A 9,310-nucleotide genomic window follows, 5' to 3' on the forward strand; every position below is an offset into this window, starting at 1 on the left:
TTGTGTCATAGTATAAGTGTGATGCTCATGACAGTTTATGCACTTATGAAAACATGTTAGAAACATCTTAAGCATTTACCCTTAAAGATTTCAAAGAGGCTTAAGGACCATCCACCTTTGAAACAAAGGCAGCTTATACTCGTTACAAGGTTAAGCTTTAATCTCTTTGACAATAAAATTACTTCACCCTAGCTTTAACAAAGATGCAAGAATGAATGTTTGAGAAGTTAAACTAGGTATGAAGCAGGGCTATTGCATGAACATGCTTTCTCTTCCTTTTATACAAGATATGCAAAGAAAGTATGAAAAGGATGATTTAGGTACAAGTTAAAATGAAAGGAAGTTGTTTTACCCTTTTGTACCTTCACATAGAGACGCTCTCTTCATTGTGCTTTGTCCTTGGTCTTAGTCGTTTAAGACCTATACTCAAGACAATATATGGAAATATTTTGCACAAGAGAGAGTTCTACAATTAGTGATCCTTTTCTAAGTCATTGTCGTTATATATCAAGTAGATCACAAATTGCATAAATATATCATGAATTCTCCTTTTAACTTAGTGCATATCAAGATAGATGTCGATTGAAATTACCAATTGAAATTACATGAGGCACTAAGAAGCATAAGTGTTAATTGAAGTTATTCAATGATCAAACACACAACAGATGCGATCAAAAGAACAACATAGGCATTAGATGATTAAACAAGCTTAAAATGGGAGAATCCAGTAAATATGCTACTTTAACAATGAAAGCTACAATCCTTGATAAAGGTGACATTATTTTACCAAGTTGGATTGAAATGTAGTAGCATGCCTTATGAGAAACTTGTTTTCATACATGAGACTATATGAGATTACTAAGATAAAGTGCTAGTCTCAGTATAATCAAGATATAGAAATAGGCTCCCCCTAAAGATATGCATCAAGATTGAAAGAATTTGATAGATGCACTCACTTTTAAAGGCAAATAGGGAGAAGCACTATTCAATTTGATCAAGGCTTACAAAATTTGCAATAAACATTTTATGCCTAGAATTCTCACAATGAAAAAGATTTAGAATGCTAACAACCACACCATTGATTGTTTTGAAGATCTCATTATCCAAGTAGGTGTTGTTGCTCTTGATGTCTTTCTTTTTCATTTGAGTGTCCTCCCTTTATAGTTGACTCTTTTTCCTTCCAAACTTATTGAAAATACTCAAGAGAGATGTTAATAGCACAAGGGAGTATATGATGAGGAACGATTTCTTTTAGATAAGAAATATAAACAATTCATCATTCACAAGTCACACAAACATGAAGTAAAATCCTTAACATTAGTGCACATTATTAAAAAGAGGAATAAGCACTTTTTCAATATCTTGATCAATCATAGGAATTTTACTTCTTCATATTGAATTTATTATCATGACTTAAGAGCATATCAATATAAGAACAGAGATAGCAAAGGCATGGATTAGATTCTAATGGACAAGTGCATTTTATGAAAATGAGATTGAATGCATATCTAGATGACTAAAGTCCAATAAAGAATCTATTCTTCTCATAGGTAGAATTTAGAGTAAATAACCATTGATGGGAACTATATTTGATTAAGAAGATGAGTTCCCATACCTTTGCTTTTACCTTTCTTCCTTTGGGTGAAGAGTAACCCTCGAGGCTTGCGGTTTGCACTTACTTTCTTGTAGATTTTAATAAGTAAGCTCAAGAGATATGTCATTAGTAATACAAGCACTAGTTTCCCTTTGAGTAATCATTTTGATAAGGAATGGAAAATAGATTACTAGAGCATGGAAATTTTATAATATGAGCTATCACCATGATGTATGCTTAATTTTGCTTACAAAACAAGCATAGATGATTTAAGATTATGGGAATAAATCTAATTCATAACATGGAGATCGATAACTATGGAAGAATCATATCCAACATAAGCAAGAGGCAAAAACAACATAAATCATTGGATTGACTTTTCCTTTTATGTTAGACGCATCTCCAAAGAGAAACTTATTCTCTACATGTGAGACTACTTAGGCTATTTAGACAAAAACATTAGTCTCACGATTTCTATATATAAAGAGAGATTACCTTTATAAGTGTCCTAAGGAATCGAATCCCTTACATGACACCTTACTCTTTTAATAACATGGAATATCTCTCTTTATCTAGAACATGGCAATAATAGAAAGATTAGTGAAAAGCATGCCATGTGATACTTACAACAAATTAAAGCATGTAGATTGCCATGGTATAGAGATGATGAATATACAATCTACCATATGAGAGGAACTTCTTCAAAGAATGGTGACATAATTTAAAAAACATTTGAAGTGCTTTTCTATGTGACTACACAAGACACATAAGAAATGATAATTTAAGATACTTGCACTTAAAAGCATAAATGTTACCATCCTTTGGCTTTCCTCCATGTTGTAGGTCTTGATTTTTTCCGCACAGGATAATTCTTTATTTCCTACAACATCAATATCTTCCCCGAGATGATATGAGTTTTAGACATAATAATTTAAAACAACTTTGGGTCAATCTTGGATATAGATCATTGAAGATTGATAGCTTGAGTTAATAGAAATTGAATTGACTCTCCCAAGCTCCCCAAAGCTTCATACCATCTCCTTCTCCTACAAAGCTTGTCAAGCATATTTTGGTACCCATCGCTTGATGGGTCCATCATAGTTAGTCAACAAAGATCTAGGAACCCAAAAGTCCTTTGTGTTAGTATTAGATAAACTCATTACCTTTCTAGCACAAGTTGCAATTTTGGGTTGCCTAGTTACATGAGAATTAATTGACAAGCTAGAGGTGGGGTTGTTACCAATGGGACAATCCTTGCATTGATGTCCCTTCTTTCGGCATATGTAGCAAAGTCGATCTTTAAGTCTTGAGGATTTCTTCTTTCCTTGCTTCTTGCTTGCTACATGGTTAGTTAATATTTTCTTTTCTAACACTATTCCTTTTTGTTTCAAATGGGGACAAGATTTAATAAAGTGTCCCTTCTTTGAGCATTTAAAACAAAGTTTATCATCCTTGTTAATAATCAAGCCTTTTTTAATATAGGGACATGATCTAATCAAGTGTCCTTTCTCAAAGCATTCACTACACCTTCTACTTTTCTTAGTGTGAAGTGTGGCTTGATCATTACCTTGGATGTTACCTTGTATGGAAGCATGGTTGAGGCTTTTGGAAGGGGTGTTGATTTTCTTCTTTTGTTCCTTCCTCTTGGCAATCCTCAAGTACTTGACTTTTTCTTCAAGGGAGTTAGTGCATGCCTCGGTTGTTCCCGTCTCAAGCTTCTTCACCATGTGATCACGGTTATCTTGAGAAGGTTGAACAATGCACTTCCCTTTTAGTTGTGTCAAGCTCATCTTTAGCCTCTCATTTTCTTCTTTGAGCTTTTCATATGTGTCATCTTTTGTTCCTACAAATTCTAGCTCAAAGGAAGATTTGCTTGTCGACGGACAACAAGCATTAGCGCATGGTAATGTAGTTTCAATTTGAATTGTTCATGAGTGAGGTTGTTGGGATTTTAAGTTTTCTATCACAACCTCATGAGCAATATTTAATATGATATGATCATCCATAAGATTTTCATGAGAACATAGGAGCATATCATATTTTTCTTGAAAAGCTAGATTTTCATTTTTTAGCTTTTCTACTTGGTCCTTAAGCAAGGCATTTCTATGTACTAATTGAGCGATACAATGTAAAGCGTTATCTTGCTCAATTGAAATAGTTTCATACCTTTGGACCAAATCAACATGAGAGCACTTTAGCGCCTCATGTTCTTTAGTCAACTCATCAAAGTATAGCATTTTCATGGAGAGAACATTTTCTAGCCTTTGACGAGCTTCGCTTTGCTCTCTCGCTCTTTCTAGAAGTTTGAGCATGACCGCCTTATCTACTTGGCTTAGGCGAGCGTAGAGTTGCATGAAGCTACTTTCTTCCTCCTCATCCTCGTTTGTGCTTCCGCTATCATTTTCATTAGCCACACAACATATGTGACAATTAAAATGGGAAGACAAACCTCTTGGAGAGGTGGATTCATCGTTTGGTCTCCATCGGTCATTTTCTTCTTCTTCCTTCAAGGGGTTAGTATCACAAGAACTAAAGGAAGTAGAAGCATCATATGAACGATCATGTTTGAACTCATCAAATTTACTTTTGATCCTAGTCCAAATATCATGCGCATCAGGAATATGTTAATTATAATTTGTAATGAAGGCATGATAATCTTCTTCGCTAAGAGAATTACCTAAGATGTCAAGAGCTAGATGGTTTAAGCGTATACATCTTTGATCTTCCTCGGAAGCATCATAATCAGAGGGTATGATACTCTTGTCTATAATTTGTTCTAATCGTGGATCTATAGTTCTAAAAGCATTTAGTACACTAGTAGACCATGAATCATAGTTAGAACAATCGGAAAATAATATCTCAAGAGTTACCTCCTTCCGAGTTGTGTTCTTGTTCTTTTGGGATCTTCTTTGAGCCATCACTTCGAGTTGTTAGACTCAATATGAAGTGCCTAGCTTTGATACCAATTGAAAGTCGCCTAGAGGGGGGGTGGATAGGCGAAACCTGAAAATTATAACTTTACACCCCAACTAGATCCCTTGATTAGTGGTTAGAACACGATACACAATTGTCGGAGTATAAAAACTAAGTCCTTCGCTTGTAAGGAGTATTGCTTTCAAATAATGCAGAATTAATAAATCAATACTACTAATAAGTCTATGAGAATAAAGCAAGTGGGCTTAGATAAGAAGAGCAATTACACAAGTTCTTTCTTGCAAGGTGTTGCTTTACTAAATGAGAATTTAACTTGAAACAACACCAAATGATATTAGCAAGGAATAGTGCAAGAAAAACTTAGAAAGGGAAAGAACAAACAAATCACAAGCAATAAGCACACGAGACACGGGTGATTTTTTTTACCGAGGTTCGGCCCTCGAAGGCCTAGTCCCCGTTGAGGAGTCCACTAAGGACGGGTCTTTTTCAACCCTTTCCCTCTCTCCACCGATCACTCAAGACCGGCGAGCTCTTCTTCTTCTCAAGGATCACTTAAGACCTTGGAAGGATCACCACACTCTTTGGTGTCTCTTGCTAGCTTTACAAGCCTCCAGAACTTTGGAGGAAGTTCAATGGGAGTCAAAACTCCACGCACAAATGAACGCAAGATGTAGCACACACTTTCTCTCAATGAATCTCACAAGGCACTAGAGCTAAACTCACACGAGAAGCTTTCTTTTGCTTGCTCTCTCTTTTGTGGCACTTGTGTGGGTCGTAGTGGTCTAAATCTTGTGTATAGGATGGATCACTGAATAGAGGTGGTTGGGAGGGCTTGAATATGTCAACTATATGACTTGGAATGTTGCTTGGGCTCCCACACCTTGAAGTGGCCGGTTGGGGTGTTATTTATAGCCACCAACCAAATTGTAGCTGTTGGAGAAGGCTACTAGTGATGGGCGCACCGGACAATCCGGTGCGCCACTGGACAGTGTCCGGTGCGCCGCCACGTCATCCTGTCGTTAGGGCTTGGAGCTGGTCGACCGTTGGAGGCTCTGTCCTCATGTGGCACCGGACAGTCCGGTGCGCCACCGGACAGTCTGGTGCCCCTCTGACCTGCAACTCTGACATCTAAGTTCCACTGTTCACTTTGCACAGTCTACCGTTGCGCGCAGGTAGTCGTTGCCCCGCTGGTGCACCGGATAGTCCGGTGCCACACCGGACAGTCCGGTGAATTATAGCGGAGCTGCGCCTGGAGAACCCGAAGCTGAGGAGTTTGAGCTGATTCACCCTGATGCACCAGACACTGTCCGGTGGTGCACCGGACACTGTCCGGTGGCACACCAGACAGTCCGGTGCGCCAGACCAGGGCACACTTCGGTTTCCTTTTTGCTACTTTCTTTTGAAGCCTAACTTGTTCTTTTGATTGGTTTGTGTTGGACCTTTGGCACCCGTAGAATGTATGATCTAGAGCAAACTAGTTAGTCCAATTATTTGTGTTGGGCAATTCAACCACCAAAATCATTTAGGAAAAGGTGTAAGCCTATTTCCCTTTCAGGGAGGACGACCATTGCTGACATTGTGTGAGTATCCTCGAACAAGATGTATGTAGAGGAGTAGCACATCCGGTGGTGCAACGGCTAGGTGTATTACCTCGCTGATGAGCCCGGGGTGCACTTCGTTTGGCAGCCTATCCAAGAGTCATCGGTACTCGCCATGTCGTGCGCGTTCGACGACTACTATATCAAGGACTATGGCGTCATCTTGGCGCTAGAGGTGACGCAGAGGAGGACCGACATCAATGACCACTCGTCATCGTCGGGGTAGCTTTTGTGTCGGCCTGCCTTTAATTCTCTTCGCAAACACATACACTTATTTTTTTTGTTTAAGCAAGCGTGTATGGTGGTGCCTACCTAATGACTGATAATGTACGAGGGAACTTCTACCGGTAGGTGTGGCATGTGATCTTCAATGATAAGACCATGCAAATCGTGGCATATATCAAAGTCTGCATGATATTGATGGTTGTAATGTAGTAGTGAAACAGCTAAATTAAAATAACAAAATTTATGTATGGCTAGGATTACAAATGGATTATGAAACATTTTCTTATAATAATATAAGACATATTTTGTATATAAGTTATTATGTTATTATATGTCTCCGTTGCAACGCACGGGTACTCACCTAGTTATTTCTTAATCAGATAACGACGAGTCCAGCGTCACAACTTTCCTTTTTAGAGAAAATAATATTTTCACAACTTTCAATTTTTAGGAAGTTATGAAGTTGTACACTGTAATATTGTACGAAAATTAACTTATTAGCATAACCTAGTTAATATATTTTTAATAATATTTTGTAGTCAACTCGTCATAATAACTTTTCTACATAACTTTTGAATCCCAACCTTTATTCATAACTACCGGTGGGTAAACTTATTCACAATAATTTCTCATGATAACTTTTACGAACACATACTAATATAACAAACTAGTCGGTTGCTCGTGCGTTTCGACAGATTACGAGTAAACTATCCACCAAAAAAATTTCAAAATTTTTTATTGATTGTCTCCACTCTCCATATAATATTTTTTTTGATTTGGCTAACTGATGTTATTATTTACTACATCCAATATGTCTTGGTACAACACAGCCAATTAAGTGAGCGATTAGAAGAGAGTTCACAACGACTGACTGGACGATTAAAGATTATAAAATGACATAATTCCACCATACAGAGACCAAATAAGAGAAAGTTTGTGAGCTCAAGTTTCTAAAATAAGTCATATAAACTCAAACTTATAAAAAAGATAGATCAAAATATGGAGTAATTGCTAAAGTCAGGCATCAATAAAAACTAGATGCGCTCCATATAAATTATGCTACTTCATAGCAATTACTAATATTTAAAACCAACAAATAATCTTTCATTTTACTGTTAGTGTGACAAATCATTGTTGCTCCATCCAATTCAGCAACCTCAAACACCATGGAGTCCATTGCGCCAATATGGTCTCAGAAACGACCTAATGCTTGCAAGAGCCAAGAACATCGTGTCGTGCTTGGGCTGCAGCCTTGGCCCGTAGTGCTGGTCCGACCCGACATGATTTTTTTTATTTTACCAAAAAAACGTATATACATATATATAATTTATATTCAATATTAAAAACATGATTATATTTTTTATATGTTCTACCGGTTAGACAGCTTTATCCGGTCTCTCCCGCCCTTCTTCCATCAGGCCATGGGTTCGAATCTCACCTTCTGCACCGTTTTTTAACATTTTACGCTGATTTAATCAAATGGGCCGACGGGCTAACGGGCTGGCCGACACAGTCAGCAGGCCGGCATGACGTGCCTGGGCTAGAGTTGTGGCCCACGGGCGTCTGGCCCATGCCGGGCCGCCGTTTGGCCATCTATAGGCGTTTAACGAATTAACTTGAAATAGCTGTGAGAGGTTATTTGTAAAAAGATGACGCAGGAGGACCGTTGAAACTGGTGCTTTAAGTATAGTATAGATTATATATAACAAATTATACAAAAACAACATATACACATACATACAAGTTGTCCAACATAACACTTAGCATAATGTTTGCTAAATCCTGCATAATCATGGCATACATATTCTTATTCATTGCATTCGATAGATTGCAACCTCGCTGACGGAGAGTACGTCCTCGTGCCGGAGCAAGGAGCTGCTCAGGAGGTAGCCCCGGATCCAGCACCAGAGCATGCACCAGAGGATCTGCCTGCCCCAGCTTTGGAAAGCAAGCCCCGGTTTTATGCATAACCTGTTCTATATGATATTTTACTACACTTAATGTTTGTAGGCTTGTATTGTGCAATTAAGTGTAGGAGTTGGTTGAAACCCTAGTTGCATGAACTCAGGAATCCTTGTTGAGATGGATACTAGTATGCTAGGTCGAGTAGCTGCTTTGCTAAATAGGGATCTCGGTAGAAGTCGAGTGATTTTTCTAGCACTCGCGCGAGGTCAGGAAAATTGATTGTATCCACCTTGATAACAGAATGATAAGGGTCTGTGGACTCGGACCCATGGGGGTTGCGATGTCTACGAGATAAAATTTGAATAAGGATTAATGTGCGGATACCTGTGTCAAGCGTTTGAACGTACTAAACATATGCCGAGAAATATGGTAAATCGGTAAGCTTAGTACCTGAGTGAACCTGGCAGTGGACATATCCCCTCACGCGACCTGAGACGTGGTCTCCCATTCCGGTTATGGTGGGTACTAGTGCGGTCACTGCACGACGGCAGTCGGGGTCAGTGAGGCATTGTACGCCAAGGCGGTGAGCCCTGATCTGCTGACGGGGACTCGATGGGGACGGTTGACGTGTGTGGGGATGGAGTGCCTCGCCACGTCGTGTGTTTAGGTTTACCTTGCAAGGATAAAAACTCGATTCGAATCGTCTGCTTCTCGCAGCTAATGAGACTGCTTGATCCATTGTACTGCATTGAGTAACAAGTTGAAATGTGATGATGAGGCAAAAGATGTTGATTGCTAAATGTGTTTGATACCATGAATGAGTAGATAGTACACATTTAGTCTTAAGAGAGTCACACTTAAACTTGACAAAGCTAAAACTTGATTTTTAGACTCAGCTAGTGCTTTTGGCAACCAAACCCCACAGCTAAACAACTGCATGTCTAGAGGTAGAGGAGTAGCCTCCTCACACCGGGTAAGTCTAGCTGAGTATTAGTATACTCATCCTTGCTTTTGGCATAATTTTACAAGTTCTTTGGAGGACATGGTTGCTGGA

This window comes from Zea mays, chromosome 7 (genome assembly GCF_902167145.1).
Source record: "Zea mays cultivar B73 chromosome 7, Zm-B73-REFERENCE-NAM-5.0, whole genome shotgun sequence".
Lineage (NCBI taxonomy): Eukaryota > Viridiplantae > Streptophyta > Magnoliopsida > Poales > Poaceae > Zea > Zea mays.